The sequence below is a fragment of the Leuciscus leuciscus genome, assembly GCF_965113295.1.
Source record: "Leuciscus leuciscus genome assembly, chromosome: 10".
Taxonomy (NCBI): Eukaryota; Metazoa; Chordata; class Actinopteri; order Cypriniformes; family Leuciscidae; genus Leuciscus; species Leuciscus leuciscus.
Window position 1 is genome coordinate 19,756,548 of NC_138734.1, and position 18,035 is coordinate 19,774,582.

At 38.7% G+C, this 18,035-nt stretch overlaps 2 long non-coding RNA genes across 9 annotated transcripts in view; one reads left to right on the forward strand and one right to left on the reverse strand.

Annotated features, from left to right (window-relative positions):
• LOC309508671 overlaps positions 1–18,035 on the reverse strand; it is a 342,418-nt gene that overhangs the window by 229,533 nt on the left and 94,850 nt on the right. The window lies entirely within an intron of this gene.
• On the forward strand, positions 1,672–17,998 carry LOC309508518. Of its 8 annotated transcripts, XR_014209490.1 has the most exons (5): positions 1,673–3,056; positions 9,362–11,365; positions 11,884–11,979; positions 13,886–13,999; positions 15,157–17,998. It is a non-coding gene; the product is annotated as an uncharacterized lncRNA (long non-coding RNA). The 8 variants fall into 8 exon arrangements; XR_014209485.1 differs by having other exon boundaries at positions 1,672–3,056; positions 6,610–9,457; positions 10,044–13,999; XR_014209486.1 differs by having other exon boundaries at positions 1,672–2,402; positions 2,941–3,056; positions 9,362–13,999.

Genomic DNA, 18,035 nt, shown 5'->3' on the forward strand with positions numbered 1-18,035 from the left:
CGCATATACATTACTTTATCAATTTTCGGAAATACCTCGTTCTGTAACTGGTCTCGTCATCAGTCATTCGTCCAGCGAATAAATGTAAGATTATCAGTTAAGAAGGAGTATCCCCGTTTTACAAACTCCAAGAAAGTTTCATCTTCTGGCCACGAACATCAAACTTTCTGAGTTTATGAATTAAAACTACTCAAGGTAGTCAATATCGAGCTTGTAGCTTAGATCTTTGATTTCATTGACTTACAAGGTGGGTTTTCAAACACAGAGACAGTTAAAAGTATAAATGGATTTTTAATAAATGTAAACTAGAGAGATTATATGAGCTACAATATAAACGTACGTAAAAATGCAAACAATAAAACAAACAAACAAACATTTAACCAAACAAAAACATAAGACATAACGTGCTAGAGAGAATAAAATGAAAGGAAAGAAAGAAAGAAAGAAAGAAAGAAAGAAAGAAAGAAAGAAAGAAAGAAATAGAGAGAAGAGATAGAGGGTAACTTAATTCACAGACCTAAGAGCTGGACACCTGAAATCAGCTTTTAGAGAGAGATAACGTTACTTGCAAGATTCTGTGCTCTTTCAGTGTGGTGCTCTTTCTGGTGATCATTCTGTGCTCTTTCAAGCAATGCGTGTGTGCGCGTGCCCGGCTGGTTTGCGTCTAGCTTCGTCTTCTGGGTCGTTTCGCAAGACGATGTAAAGGCTCACTTGAATTTAACGTTACAGAGAAAGTTCAGATCATTTCCCTTGTGGAGGGGAAAGGCGAGTAGGAACTTAGTTGCAAAAGAACGGCAGCTTCTACATGACGCGGGCATGCGTCCCAGAGGAGAAGCCAAGGCCTGTCCAGCTGGTTGCGTTGGGAGGAGAAGCGCTGCGCGTGGAGAAGAGGAAGATGAGGGTTGAGAGCTGAGAGTTGAGAGAGTGAGCAAACTGAAAGTTTGGACTTTTATCAGTGTCCCGTGAGCGGTGTCCCACGTCCCCTTTTTCGTGGCAACAGCGAATCGGATCTTCTGATCTGAAGCGGGAAGAGGTTTCTTTGTTTGTGAAGAAACGCCTATACTTTGACTGTCATGTGAGAGATCGAAATTGAGAAGATTTGCTCCAGACATATGAAAGATGTCAAACAATACAAATTACTGCAATTGGTTATCGAAATTTAACTCCGTTAGCTGGAGAGGATTACAGAGATATCAAAAATAGAATATAGACGTTGTAGCAATGCAAAGATACATTATTATGCATTAGTATAGGCATTTGCAGTTCTATTAATGGTACAATAGGGCATATATGCTTTCCTATGGTTTACACACACCTCTTAACACAAAAAGGGATATATTTAGTACATTTAAGAGTGACTTTATGGGTAAAAGTCCTTTTCTGTAGGGGGTTTCCATTTCAAAGTCCAGAGTGTGTTTGTGTGTGTGCGTTGGAATGTTGCGCCCCCATGGTCTCCTTTGCATAGGGCTGGATGAGCTTGGTGGTCAAATTTTATGACCTGCCAATGAGATCGGGTTACGGGATGCGATTCTACTGGGAGAACATTCTTCAAAAATACATTTCAGAGCCAAACACTCGAAGATCATAACTATATGATCAAAACAACATTAATCACACATACATACAGGAAGTTCAGATACAAGTCTGAGTTACATACATTAAAGGATGTTAAGTTAAACACAAAGGATGTGTGTGTGTGTGTGTGTGTGTGTGTGTGTGTGTGTGTGTACTTGTATTTCTTACTTTGTGGGTCCCAGTCACCGGGAGCACACCAACGGTATGGGGTCCAACAACGTTGTGGGGCCCAAAATGGTGGGCCCCACACCGATTTCAACGTAAACTGCCTCAGTAGCCTCTGCTGATATGCCTCATGCTTTTTTTTCACTTTCCCCACAAGGTAATAAAAACCAGTTTTGAGTGTGTAAGTGTGTATGCTCTCTATCGCCCCTGTAGCTGGGAACGTGGTATTGCAGCAGATACACACTCCCGGATGTGTGTGTGGCTTTAGCCAATGAGAAAGGCCCACGGAGAGGGAGGGAGGAGCCGTGTAGTTTTATTGGATGCGCCCACGCACTCACGCACTGACGCACTGACGCACACTGTTTCTGGGTTGTAATCTTTAATTCCTCATGTTTTGACTCTGTTTCAACGGAAGAAACACTTCATGTAGACTAAGCAATAATTTGCTGTAATCCTATAGTATTTAACTAAACATTTGATATAGTTTCATGTGTATTTCTAGTCGTGTGAACAGAATAATGCTTAATGAAGTAACGTTAAGGTTTTAATCAGATGGCTAACATTAGCTGCTAAAAGCCCACGGACACGGTCAAGGACGGCATTTTAAACCGGAAGTTCCACGCGCTTCGACTCTGAACACACTCTCTTCATGTGAGAAAGAGGTAAGTGAAGTTATTTGACTTTGTACATGATATTCGTTTCAATTCTTACTCAATTTCGTAGCGCAACTAACGTTAAATGATAGTTAATGATGTAGCATTTTATTCAGATCGATAGATGATAATGTTATGAGCTGGTGATGCTATTTATAGATCGATAGCTGATAATGGCGGCTGCGTAAGAAGCATTTTATTGCATTACATGATAATTTGACTCCGTTTGCTTTATAGTTTTGCAAAAATCCACTAATGTATTGGTTTGACGCTTATATTTTAATTGAGCAGACATGATTGCAGATCGTGTGCAGCTGACAGACTAACTTAACTGTTTATTGATCTATCTTACAATATTTACAATATGCCTGAATAATCTAATTATCGTTTCTGTTTTATATCTGTTGTCTGGCCTGTGCAAGCTACATTTAGATCTTAAACCACTGAATATTAACGTTACATTACTTGAAATTGTTTGATTTAATTATTTTTTTTGTTTCCCCATGATAATGTAATTGATTTTTATTGTGTATGTAATTATTTTCAGCACCATAATGTTGAAAAGGAAGACGAGGATAAGGCCTGTTGATGATGCCAGGACACACATTCTGTCTTTTAGGGACAAACCTGGGTTTACGGAATGATTTATCGATAGTAACAAAGGTATGGGACAGCATATTACACATTAATTTCTTAGTACTGATCGTTTGCATACGCTTACATGATAATCCATGTCTTTGTAGTTGGAAAATGATAAATTAGCATTGGTTTTGTAAAAGTGTCCACATTGTGTGTTAATAACCTGAATCATTAGGGGTGGAACAGTACACAGAAGTCACGATTCGGTTCAGACATTACGGTTCGGTAGGAGTTCGGTACAATGGAGGGAAAAGCAAAACAAAAATGCAGAAATTTTTTATTGTGCATGTCTGAGGCTGTACCATAGTGTCATACGGTCTCTCCCCTGAGCTAGCTGCAACAGCCTGCCCTGAAGTGTGTAAAGTAAGATGTAAACAAGACAATCAGCTATAAAACTGAAAATAAAGCATCTCTTATTTATGCGAGGGCGCGTGGCAAAAATGTCGTCATTGCGGTGTTGGCGGTCGTGCGCGTTGGGTGTGCAATAGGGCTGCAACTAACGATTATTTTGATAATCGATTAATCGGACGATTATTTTTTCGATTAATCGATTAATCGGATAGGTTTTTTAAATTCAATTTGATTTTTGTTTATAACTAAATAAAACCCTAAATCAGGGTATTTATGTGTAAAAGTGTACTTTAAAAAGTGCAAAAGCCACACATTGAGTTTTACTAATATAATCTTTAATTTTTACATTTTAAACCCCAAACACAAAAGTTTGTCCAGTTTTTAAACAGTAAAACTTCTTTAAATATCCAAAATATAAATAAACAAAACAAAATATTGAGTTGCGCTGCTCATATAAACTTCACATTATGAAATTAGGACACAAACATGTTTGTAATAAGATATTAAGCAGCAGATTTTGAATTCCAATGTAGAATGCGATCTGTTATTTCTTGATAACAGACCGCTGCGAAGTATAACACACCAGAAAAACAGAGCGTTGCTATGGACGCAGGATTCTAACCGTAGAGACGGAACGGAGTATTTTCTTTAGCGGAAGCAATACAATCATTTTTAAATCAATAAACTCCTTTTTAAATCAATATTTTGTGTAAAATTATTGATTTATTTGGTGGGTAGCCATGTAATAAGCGGGATTATCCCTTACATAGTAGTAGACAAATGCTATAAAAAGAGAGCGGAATGGAGGTACGCAGCTGACAACAGGCTTGATTAAAAGTACAGGAAAAATGATGTATTACTGCACAAGCATTCGCTGAAAACCACTGACTACAGTGACTAAAAAACAATATTTTACTGCTGCTGTTATTAACTGCCTTTATATTTAGTGCTTCACTTTGTAAATACCATTTAATTTAACCTATTTATGCGGTAGCGCTATTTTAATCCATCACTTATGTTGCGAGCGAACTGATTGCGCAACCTGATGCTCGATACAAAATAGATCTAGTGTGACTGTCCCGAAGTTAGTAAACAAAGCTGTTTACACTGTAGTATTGAATTAAACTAGACTATACCATTTTCACATCATCATATAATGAGAATATACAGTTTTTGCTTGCCGTGCTGATGTTTCTCTCCGATTACTCTCTGCCATTTCGCGTGACTGCGTTGTCATGAAAGGGACGTCATCAGTAACGCTCCCCGTGACGTGAGCAGACCAACTAATCGACAATGACATTCGTTGACAACGATTTTCATAATCGATTATTATCGATTAGTTGTTGCAGCCCTAGTGTGCAAGGCCACATTTCGCGTAGGGCTATCACGATAACTGCAATATTGTATTACCGCTCTACTGACAAGCCAACCGCAGAGGAATTCAAGTAACCACAGCAACCGCGATATTTGCGTTTTCTTTTTTCATAAGGCTACACCCTTCTTGATTTGAACTTTGTGCATGTGTATTGAATGTTAAATAAGTTAATAATGATAATAAGACATGGTGATCATGGTTTTATCGTGGTGATTTGTACAGAGGCTTCGTGGAGTTGCACTTAAGCCTAAACGGACAGTGAATGAGAGAGATCGACTGAGCGCGTGCGATTACCTGCGTCTGTCTTTGAGGTCAAGTCATATTCGTGAAAAGGTTGCCGTGTCCAAGGAAAGTTAAATATTTGTCCTGTCATCCTTTGAACGTTTAAAATAAAGGGTATTTACCATGAATGGCATCAGCGACATCGCTGGTCAGCATCCACAGCGCGAGGAACTCGCGGTCGCGGGAAACAAAACTCAGTGAGTCACGCATTGAATCAATGCCATTTATCTCTATGAAGCTTCAGCATTTCCCATGCGACGCATTGCTGGTCAGCTGAGCCTTGAAAAGTGGAGCTCAAAGTTAAAAATAATTAACCTTGTTTCATTACTATCTTTTAATGAATCAATCAGCGTTTTTGAACGTGTTGTTGAATGAATGGTTTAATGACTCACTCAACGACAGTCCGTTGCCGTAACAACTGCGCGCTGAGTGACAGGCTTTCAATGCGCAGAGACGCTTTTTAGTTTCGGTTTGTTGTTTACTTAAAATGTTCTCGCTTTTGTGCATACTGACCACATCGTGACACTTATTTATATAGCAACAAATACATCTAAATAAATTAATAAATGCGGTAAAACCGCATATCGCGCTATTGGCCCACTGAAAATTACCGCAAGGGAAAATCCTTCACCGCGACAGCCCTAATTTTGCGTGGCGGTGTGCAGTGCACGGTTTTTTAGTGTGCACGGCTCCGCATCCGAAGACGCACAACTTCGAGCCGAATCTGGCCAAGCATGTACATCTCACAGCACCGGCAGCCAGTTCTTGCATCTAAATGAGTTGCTTAATGTACATTAACAAAATAGCAGACATAAGCCCTTTAAATAAAAATAAATAGCCATGTTTTATAAAAAGGTTCACAAAACTAAATACAAATGTTTAGAAATTATGTAAGATAACGTTAATTTAGTTGTAGGTTACGTTCTCATATCCATTTTCTTCTAATGTCACGGAATAATCTGGTTTCCTGCTTTACACGATTCTTTTGTAGTGTGGTTTTGGTGTACTAAAGGTGTTGTTGTAGGCTACTAAAATAAACATTCACTAGTGTACCTTATTTCTCACCGCTGATTCCTGATGGACAGTTACACCGAGTCGCACCCTGTCATTTCAAAGAATAGTACACCGGCGAACGCAAAGTATAAATGCCTCGTCCATTTGGGGAGGCGCGCGCGCGCGGTCAGCGGAGGCTCGCGAAAGTATAAACAAACCTAGCCTAAGGCGGGGCTACAGATTAGGTGTCCCTAAAGAACCTGCGTATCTAACAGTAGTTCTGCATTACATTAATTCATTTGAACGCGAGTTTTATTTATTTTTATACTGTGTATTCTGTGTGTAAATTCATGCACCGAACCATGACACCCGTACCGATTTGGTTCTAGGGATGCACCGATCCACATTTTTTCACTTCCGATCTGATCCCGATACCTGAATTTGGATATCGGCCGATACCGATACTATTCCGATACCAGAGCTGTGTTTGCTTTAATATTATTATTATTATTATTATTATTATTATTATCATTATTGTTTATTTTATATGATGCTGAAATAAACTTCTCTCAACAGGCAAGTGTGATATGTACGTATACGCATGTATGTCCCAAAAGGCAACTTGAGAAGTATAAGGTCAGAAAAGGAAGTCAGAAAAACAGGAAATCCTGTTAACAGGAAAAATCCCATTCTGAAAACAAATATACAACTGTAAGGGTTTCAAATTGATTGTCATGTCAATATTTATTACATTCCCAAAATGTCAAATACTTGAGTCTTGAAATATAAGAAAAGTGCAAGTGTAATGTTAAACATCTTACACACACACTATCTAAAGGGTGATCCTCGTTCCGATGCGGTAACTCTCTCGATGAATGCTCGATCAACATCAGCCATCTTGCAAACAGACAAGCGGATTTCGCCTCAGACGTAGGGTTGGGTATCGTTTTAATTTTAACCATTCCGGTTCTGCTTATCGAATCCGGTTCTTAACGATTCTTGGTTTCAATTTCAATATTTATTGGAGAGAAAAAAGAGAGCAAATACTTGTAAAAATTCTACCTTTTATTCTTGTCACATTTAGGCTATTACCAGTAAAACTGTGACAATGCAAAGTATTTATATTTATAATACTTTAAGGAATTATCATGAAAAGCAAAAACATGAACATAAAATATGTAACAGAAGTAAAGACGTTACATCATCAGATGTAGAATCAGCAATTCTTTTGAAGAAAAATCAGCATGTCTGCCTTCTCTGGAACGAGAATCATTCATTCAAAAGATTCGTTCAGAAATGGTGAATCATCCATTAACTAAACAAGTATTTATGGAGTATCAAACAAGTATTCATTCAAAAAAATACATTTAATAGACTCGACTCGTATTAATTGTCTGATGCTGTCTTGCTCTGCGGTGTTTCCAGTGTGAAGTATTTCCACACAGCGGACATGTTGGCTAACCGCAAACTGCGGAATGGATTTCCTGAGCGGGGGCGTGTCTCATAACGCTGTGTCTCATTGAGCTGCGCCTCCGTTCGGGAAATCCAAATCCAAAGCTAGCAGACTAGCTGGCGGGAATCACTTTTGGAGTCATTTCAGCAGACAACGTTAAAGTGCAGACATGACTCATGGATATCGGATATCTCCGCAGGTTGGATCGGGAAAATCCGATGCGTGAATTACGCTGGTATCGGTCCCGATACCGATACTGGATCGGATCGGCCCCATCCCTAAATACGAATACATGTACCGCTCCACCCCTATGAATCATAGCTCCAACTTCTGTTGATTATCAGGATGTCTGCCAATCTTTAAGTTTTTAATTTGTTAATGTACAAATAATGCCTTAATTAGCATTTCAATGTCTTAAATCAAAGTTTCAAAGATCTTAAAATGCTAAATTGCAATGAACCATGACAGGCAGCCCTCTGTGTGCACACAATCGAAGCGTGTGTACTGAAAAGTCTTCTGTCAGCGCTAGGGCTGAACGATTAATTGCATTTACGATAATATCGCGATATGATGAAACGCGATTTAACCGCAAAAGCTGCGATTAAACTTTGGTCACGTGACACGCGTCAGCAGTAAAGCAGTCTGCACTACGCCTACGGAGGAAGCATCAACTTGGCACGCTACACATAGACCTGGCATAGGCTACAGGAAAGAACAGTTTGTGTTTAATTTATGTGATATTGTGTTATAGATTCTCTCCAACGATTTTGTATCTATTCAGATAATTCAGAATAGAGTCTGATCTTAGTTTTAAACACAGATAGCCTACGTGATGACGCTGCGTGTGCTTTATAAACAACAATATTCTGCTTGCTTCTAATTCCTCTGTCTCACACACACGCACACACGACACCACTCGAACCTTCCGAAAAATAATCTTTCATAAAGTTCGGAGAAGTTGAAGCGAATTACAAGGACATTCGCGGGCTGCATTGCACAAGATGCGCTATAAGATACGCATCACGCGTGCTTTGCTTGATGTTACTCTTGTAGTCTCGCCCGCCGGCGCCGGTATTTTCCTTACAAATGCTCTACGAAGGCATCATATGTCTTTTGGAATACAGTTGGCTTATATATTAAAAATATGAAAATCACTGACAGAAGCTGCTTTCAGTTTCAAATACTCACGCGCGCTTTGCGAAGAGCGCTTGAGCATGCGGCTGTGAGCGACTCCGTCTACGTGGTGAAATGTACTTGCATCTCAAAATGCTTTTATGACGCGAAATTAATGTAAACGCAGTTAAGTTATTTTAACAGACAGGACAAACCACATCTTATATTTCAAAAGAGATGAAAACGTTCAGACAGCCTACCCTTAAATACTGAAAGCACTCATTGTTTATTGCTTGTAATGTTTTTAATGTTTTTATTTGATTTGCTTTTATGTTTTGGAGCTATATTAGTTAAAATTCTTAACATATAGTTGTATTATTTAGTTTTTTTTAATGTGTATTTCTTTTTAAAAGTACTTATAATTATAAATATTTTAAGTTTTATAAAAAAAAAAGATTCCCATCCTATTTTACAGTGATGTATTGCTTGTTTTTGTTGAAATAATAGAAAAGATAAAGAGCTTAAAAATAATCGCATATTAAATCGCAATCGCAATATTGGTAAAAATAATCGCAATTAGATTATTTTCCAAAATCGTTCAGCCCTAGTCAGCGCTCAAGCATCCGCTTCAGTTCTTCTGCGCTTTACCCATTAAATACACACATTCATCTTAAATGTATGTAAAAAATGATTATCTATGCATAGCTATGTGATCTCATATATGCATGATCTGTTTCTTAGAACTTTTTGTCTGATTTCCAGGAGCCAAAGCAGCAGACTTCTGTTCTAGAGACCAAAACATCCCTAACAGATCACTCTTCCCATGATGCCTCCATCAAATATGCTTTTGTCACGCAGGTAAAGGAATAATGTCGACTCTGTCATCACAATCTATTCTAGTCTTGCCCTCATGCTGCATGTCAAGCGCTCACACACACACATTTCTAGTCTAGGCCTTATGGGGCCCTCCCCTCAAATGAATGAATTCACAGTTAAGCTCACACACACACACCATTCCAGTCTAGGCCTTATGGGGCCCTCACACACACACACATTTCTAGTCTAGGCCTTATGGGGCCCTCCCCTCAAATGAATGAATTCAGTTAAGCTCACACACACACACATTTCCAGTCTAGGCCATATGGGGCCCTGACGTATGGATCTCACTCTTAGTGATTTTACATCATTGGGACAACACCTGTCAATATTTAAAGTAGTGTAATTGCAGGTGTAATTCAACACTGATCAAGCTGCTGCATGTTCAGAATGAGTATTTTGGATGTAATGCATTGCAACATCTTATTTGTTGCTGTGACACTTGCTGTTACCTCTAGAAAAGACAAATGTATGCTCTTATATTTCAGCTGTGCTAGATGAGAAACTGTTTTCACATGAGCTAACTTTTGTTACCTTTGGTTTCTGTTGTTTTTTGTCTGATTTCCAGGAGCCAAAGCAACAGACTTCTGTTATAGAGACCAAAACATCCCTAACAGATCACTCTTCCCATGATGCCTCCAACAAAGATGCTGTCGTCACGCAGGTAAAGGAGTAATGTTGACTGTCATCACAATCTATTCTAGTCTTGCCCTCATGCTGCATGTCAAGCGCTCACACACACACACGTTTCCAGTCTAGGCCTTATGGGGCCCTTCCCTCAAATGAATGAATTCACAGTTAAGCTCACACACACACACATTTCCAGTCTAGGCCTTATGGGGCCCCCCCACACACACACACATTTCCAGTCTAGGCCATATGGGGCCCTGACGTATGGATCTCACTCTTAGTGATTTTACATCATTGGGACAACACCTGTCAATATTTAAAGTAGTGTAATTGCAGGTGTAATTCAACACTGATCAAGCTGCTGCATGTTCAGAATGAGTATTTTGGATGTAATGCATTGCAACATCTTATTTGTTGCTGTGACACTTGCTGTTACCTCTAGAAAAGACAAATGTATGCTCTTATATTTCAGCTGTGCTAGATGAGAAACTGTTTTCACATGAGCTAACTTTTGTTACCTTTGGTTTCTGTTGTTTTTTGTCTGATTTCCAGGAGCCAAAGCAACAGACTTCTGTTATAGAGACCAAAACATCCCTAACAGATCACTCTTCCCATGATGCCTCCAACAAAGATGCTGTCGTCACGCAGGTAAAGGAGTAATGTTGACTGTCATCCCAATCTATTCTAGTCTTGCCCTCATGCTGCATGTCAAGCACTCACACACACGTTTCCAGTCTAGGCCTTATGGGGCCCTTCCCTCAAATGAATGAATTCACAGTTAAGCTCACACACACACACATTTCCAGTCTAGGCCTTATGGGGCCCCCCCACACACACACACACATTTCCAGTCTAGGCCATATGGGGCCCTGACGTATGGATCTCACTCTTAGTGATTTTACATCATTGGGACAACACCTGTCAATATTTAAAGTAGTGTAATTGCAGGTGTAATTCAACACTGATCAAGCTGCTGCATGTTCAGAATGAGTATTTTGGATGTAATGCATTGCAACATATTATTTGTTGCTGTGACACTTGCTGTTACCTCTAGAAAAGACAAATGTATGCTCTTATATTTCAGCTGTGCTAGATGAGAAACTGTTTTCACATGAGCTAACTTTTGTTACCTTTGGTTTCTGTTGTTTTTTGTCTGATTTCCAGGAGCCAAAGCAACAGATTTCTGTTATAGAGACCAAAACATCCCTAACAGATCACTCTTCCCATGATGCCTCCAACAAAGATGCTGTCGTCACGCAGGTAAAGGAGTAATGTCGACTGTCATCACAATCTATTCTAGTCTTGCCCTCATGCTGCATGTCAAGCGCTCACACACACACACGTTTCCAGTCTAGGCCTTATGGGGCCCTTCCCTCAAATGAATGAATTCACAGTTAAGCTCACACACACACAATTCCAGTCTAGGCCTTATGGGGCCCTCACACACACACACACATTTCCAGTCTAGGCCTTATGGGGCCCTGACGTATGGATCTCACTCTTAGTGATTTTACATCATTGGGACAACACCTGTCAATATTTAAAGTAGTGTAATTGCAGGTGTAATTCAACACTGATCAAGCTGCTGCATGTTCAGAATGAGTATTTTGGATGGAATGCATTGCAACAACTTATTTGTTGCTGTGACACTTGCTGTTACCTCTAGAAAACATGAGTGTATGCTCTTATATTTCAGCTGTGCTAGATGAGAAACTGTTTTCACATGAGCTAACTTTTGTTAACTTTGGTTTCTGTTGTTTTTTTTGTCTAATTTCCAGGAGCCAAAGCAGCAGACTTCTGTTCTAGAGACCAAAACATCCCTAACAGATCACTCTTCCCATGATGCCTCCAACAAAGATGCTGTCGTCACGCAGGTAAAGTAGTAATGTCGACTCTGTCATCACAATCTATTCTAGTCTTGCCCTCATGCTCTACATGTCAAGCGCTCACACACACACATTTCTAGCCTAGGCCTTATGGGGCCCTCACACGCATTTCTAGTATAGGCCTTATGGGGCCCTGCCCTCAAACGAATGAATTCACAGTTAAGCTCACACACATACCATTCCAGTCTAGGCCTTATGGGGCCCCCACATACACACACATTTCCAGTCTAGGCCTTATGGGGCCCCCACATACACACACATTTCCAGTCTAGGCCTTATGGGGCCCTCCCCTCAAACGAATGAATTCACAGTTAAGCTCACACACACCATTCCAGTCTAGGCCTTATGGGGCCCCCACATACACACACATTTCCAGTCTAGGCCTTATGGGGCCCTCACGTATGGATCTCACTCTTAGTGATTTTACATCATTGGGACAACACCTGTCAATATTTAAACTAGTGTAATTGCAGGTGTAATTCAACACTGATCAAGCTGCTGCATGTTCAGAATGAGTATTTTGGATGGAATGCATTGCAACATCGTATTTGTTGCTGTGACACTTGCTGTTACCTCTAGAAAAGATGAGTGTATGCTCTTACTGTCTATATGGAGCATCGGCAAGATAAGATATGTCAATGATGCTTAGGATCTGTTGCGTACCAGCTACTTCATCATTGTCTTATCAGTCATTTCTCCTTAAGGCCCGATATACTTCAAGCGAAATCGAATAACGAACTGTGACGTCATTCAACAAAATCAGGCCATAACAAAGTTTGTTTTGGGATTTCAAAGCGAACTTTCCAGAAAAGTTTGCTCGGGCTGGTAAACACCATCGTACTACCGTTGGTCCGTGGCGATTGCGTAATAGGTAGGTGTGCGTGGTAGGGATGGACTCTGAGTACTCGCAAATGACAGCGACGATCAATCATGAAAACGATGATCGCGATGTGACTAGTATTAAGTCTTTTTTTTTTTTCTCTAAGGAAAGTTAAAAAGCACAGCATTGTCCATCTATAAATCGTTCTCTTTTAGAACAGTAGATAGTATTTGATAAGTAATAGAATATAATTGAATAGAACAGAGTAGAAATTTTTGACCTCAACATACTGAAGAAGAGGGCAGGTTTTATTGTTATAGTCATTTTGTATACTCTTGACAGATTGCAGTTTCAGTTTTACAACTCATTCATATTCTATTACTTGCCGTTTTAGAGACTGTTGACATGGATGGGTGTTCACAAGAAAAATTTGGTTATGAAAGATATCTCAATTAAATTAGACAATTAAATGTAGATGTTATTGCACAATATTTATGGGATTCCACATATTTGGTTGTTGCATTAATATAACCTTTTAGTTAATTTATAGTTGACATGTTTTAGACATGCTGCCTGTTGCATGTGGGGAATGTTTGACATTGTTTCCAGTTAATTGTGTGGTACAGTAAGCTACACCACAGGTATAGTAGACGATCCAAAGGTAGACGATCTCCTCAACGTTCTCATCCCATTGCTTCAGGGCTATTGCCACTGTAATGTGTTCTGTAAGTTGCTTTGGGGAGAAAGTATCTGCCAAGGGCATACATTTAAATTGTGCTCCCAGTGTGAGTGCAAGTATGATTAAACCCGGCTCTCTCTACCACTGTATTGTAGAATTATGGAACCATGTGAAATTTGTTCAATTCGATTTGTTTATTTGTATAGCGCTTTTCACAATACATATCATCTGCAAGACTCGTGCCGTATACTGAATATTTATAAACTTGTACTGTTGATCATTGCTCTTGGTCACCATGACACAAATGTTATGCATGATAGATCCTAATCCAGTCAGTGTTGCTTACATTTTGATTTATCTTTCTTTAATAAACTTTTTTTTTTCTTTGCACTCAGATGACTTTATTCCAGAAGCACAGGAGACTGAAGTTGAGGACAGTGTGACATCCACACAAGAACCTACTTCCACGCTGCATTCCCAATACCAGAGAAAGTCGGCAAAAAAGAGAGGTGAGCTTAGAAATGTTAAGTAGATTGATTGTCCCGTTCGTCTTGAAGACACAAGCTTTATTCTGAATTATATTATTTGATCAAATCTTTACTCTTGATCACTGTACATTGATAGCTGTCACAATAGGTATGTTTACACAGTCTAATATTCTGATTATATTTGGTTTACAACCTCAAACAGAATTATTGAGCGTAAGGTTTAAAGGGATACTTTACCCCAAAATTTTTATTGTCATTTACTCACCTTCATGTTGTTCCAAACCTGTATGAGTTTTTCTTCTGCTGAACACAGAAGACATTTTAAAGAATGGGGGTAACCAGACAATTGATGGCACCACTGACTTCTATAGTATTTTTTTCCTAATTTGAACGTCAGTGGTGCCGTCAACTCTCTGGTTACCCACATTCTTTAAAATGTCTTCTGTGTTCAGAAGAAAGAAACTCATACAGGTTTGGAACAACATGTGGGTGAGTAAATGATGACAGAATTTTTGGGTTAAACATTTTCATTATATGATCAAAAGGAAAATTGTACTATGTAAATGTATAACACTTTGCTTAGATTTCATTCTAAAAGTGTGGGATGCACAAAGGGAAGATTTTGCGTTCGCACAAAAGTTTTAATACATTCATCTGCATATAATTTCCATATGCATATTCCCATCGATGTGAGACTGCCATGTTTAACAGGACAATACGTAAAATATGAGATGCGGACTGTAAAAGTCATTGCTAATAATCCTTGTCTTGTTTTTAAAATAAAAATGTCCATAAAACAAAGTACATTTGCCAAAATTGTATAAAGTACTTTAAGTAGACGGTCTACTAATGCTGTAATGAGAGTTAGTTGACATGTAGGTGCATTGTTACTCAGTTAACAGAATGTCTAAAGGGGACCATCAAAATAAAGTGCTACCACACATTTTACTGGATTGCACTGCTTTATTATTATTATTATTATTATTATTAGTCAAAAGTTTTATTCAGAAACAAACTAAAAGTGTATTTTTAGTCTCTGAACCAAGTCAATATGGCAATGAATGGCCTGTGTGATCAATCCAATAGTCTTTCAGTTCAGATTAAGGTTTAAAAATCCTAAACTTAAGACATTAACCTAAACTTAATAACATGTTATTTTTTTGTATACTTGGGTAAAGAAACTGCTGCCAAAAGAAGCTGGACAACAGATGAATGTGCGGCAGTAGAAAGGCACCTAAGGAAATTCATTGTGAGGAGCCAAGTTCCAGGGAAAAAGGACTGTCAGCGCTGCGTTGATGCAGAAGCTCAAGCTTTAGGAAATCGAGACTGGAAGGCGGTCAAATACTTCATCAAAAATCGTATTTCTGCCATAAGAAGGAAAGTACGGGGAAATACAGGTATCTCAACGTATTGGATGCCTTCCCACTAGCATTCACATCGGGACATGTGTTCTAAGTGTTTTCAACAAAGTTGACATTTAGTTTTTCATTGTATTATCCTCTTAAAGGGTTAGTTGTCATTTACTCTCCTTTGTTATTCCAAACCCATAAGAAATTTGTTCATCTTTGGAACACAGATGAAAATATTTTGAATGAAACGAGATATTTCTGTCCCTCCATTGTTCATCCTAAACTTCAACCTCACCCTAAACTTTCAAGCTTCAGAACATTTATAAAGTAGTAGTAATCCATGTGGTTTAATACCAATTTTATGAAGTTAGGTGAATGCACTTTCACTTAATCCACTTACTTAACATTATACAACAATTACAATAACAGTGAACTGGACTTTGCATTGATGCAGCACACACAATTATACACATTTTCTGGTTAATAGGGATTCTGTTCAATGATTCAATGAGTTGTGAAACTGCAATCTGTCAAGATTATACAAAATGACTACATAAATAGCTGAATAGACTAAAATTGTCTAGTTAGTCACATTATAACAATAAAACCTGCCCTCTTCTTCAGTATGTTGAGGTCAAATACTTCTACTCTGTTCTATTCAATTCTATTCTATTACTTATCAAATACTATCTACTATTCTAAAAGAGAACGATTTATAAATGGACAATGCTGTGCTTTTTAACTTTCCTTAATAATAAAAAAGACTTCTATATCAATACCAGTCACATCAAGCTGAATTTCATCCAGATTCTTCCCCTTGTATTCTCCTAGCCGTCCCTGTTCTGTAGTCTTGAGATTCAGAACAGTCGACAGAGTAGCAATGTGTTTCCTAAGTTTTGTTGAGGTTAGCGCTTTGGGATGTTTGATATCATCACATTCATTCACAAACTGCCTAATGCAATCGGAACCCCTCAAGTAATGGACAGAGAGCGGCAATGCAAACAAGTATCCGTTTTCACTCAGTACTCCACATTCTTCTCGCTTTTCAGAGTATCGAGCGATTCTCTCATGACCGGGGTAAGGAGAACAGGAACTTTCCTCCCTCTCTTTCCTACTATGGCAATCCGAACAAAATGTTTGCAAAGCTTCTGCTCCAGTGCTGTAAGTGCTAGGTTAACATCTTCGTGTGTTTCTGATGTATCCTTCTGCTCTGCGTCGGTTGAAGAGGATAACTTGCGCCAGGGTCACTTTAGCAACGTCCTTCCAGTTCAAGGGAGAAGGCTCTTCTTGCAGGGCATTCAATTGCTTCTGCTGTTTCTCAGACAAATAGCAATGCAGTCTGTGGACATCCTGTGTGAATGGTAGAATCTGAGGAGAATTCCACTTGGTCTGGTTAAGCTGAGTTAGCGCTTGACTTGCAATGTCAAATTTCCTACTTTCTTGGTATAGCAGTGCACATTCCTCAGCATCTTTGGCAGTCTGTTGATCTTTCATCTTCAATCCTTCAGATTTGATAAACATGGCTAAAGCATGCAAGCCATGTCCAACTTTGCGAGCAAGAGACGGACGTTTATATTTGCCAGTTTCATCATTGAGTCCAGCTAGGCATCTTGCAGCCCGAGACATGACTACTTTTCAGGCTTTATGAGTTCTTTGATCCAACAATTGCAACAACTGTAAACTGGACTTTGCATTGATGCAGCACACACAATTATACACATTTTCTGGTTAAAAGGGATTCTTTGCCTCATATGCCCTTTTCCTTGTTTGTTGTATATCGTTTTGCCCTGTTTTTGTGCTGTTGTTGATCTCACGTAATACATCATCCACAAATGCAATAACTGTGAACTGGACTTTTGCATCGCTGCAGCACACACAATTATACAAAATTTTTCCTGGTTACTAATGATTCTTCACCTCATATACGATTTTTCTTGTTTGTTATTTGTCGCTGTTCCCCGTTTACAAAATATGTTATTGCTGATCTCTTGCACAACATGAAATTGCAGTGTTGATTGTTCTCAACCCTGGTCCTCGAGGGCCACCGTCCTGCAGAGTTTAGCTCCAATTTGTGTTCATGAGTAAGATTCATGTGTTGATCTGTGGAAGTGAAGACAGATCTTTTTTTGTTTTGTTTTTTTTTTTGTTTTTTTTTTGGCACACGAAACATTGACATTGCTCCATAAAATTGGGATTAAACCTCTGGAGTCACATGGATAACTTTTTTCTTTATGAATGTTTGAAAGTTTTGGATGAACAGTTTTTAAATGGAAAGATGGAAATCTCTCAGGTTTCATTCAAATATCTTCAGTTGTGTTCTGAAGATGAACAAGTTTCTTATGGGTTTAGAATGCCTTGATGGTGAGTGAATGAAGGCAGAATGTTCATTTTTGGGGGAACTAACCCTTTAAAGTTCTTTGTTGTCTTATATTATAAAGTAGACTGGTAGATCCATTCAAATGTCTTTTTTAATTTTAAATGTTTTATACCAAAAATCAGACTGTTGACTCATGCATTGTAATGCCATGAGTTTCTTATAGCATGTTTATTACTGTTACATTGACCAAAAGCTTTATTTTTTTACCCATTTGAAATGTAAAATGTTGTCTAACCTCTTTTTGTATGGAACTGGCCATTGTGTATTACCAAATACATTTTCATTGAGGACAAATCATGTTGTAAAGTTGTTGTTTTTTAATCCAGTGTTT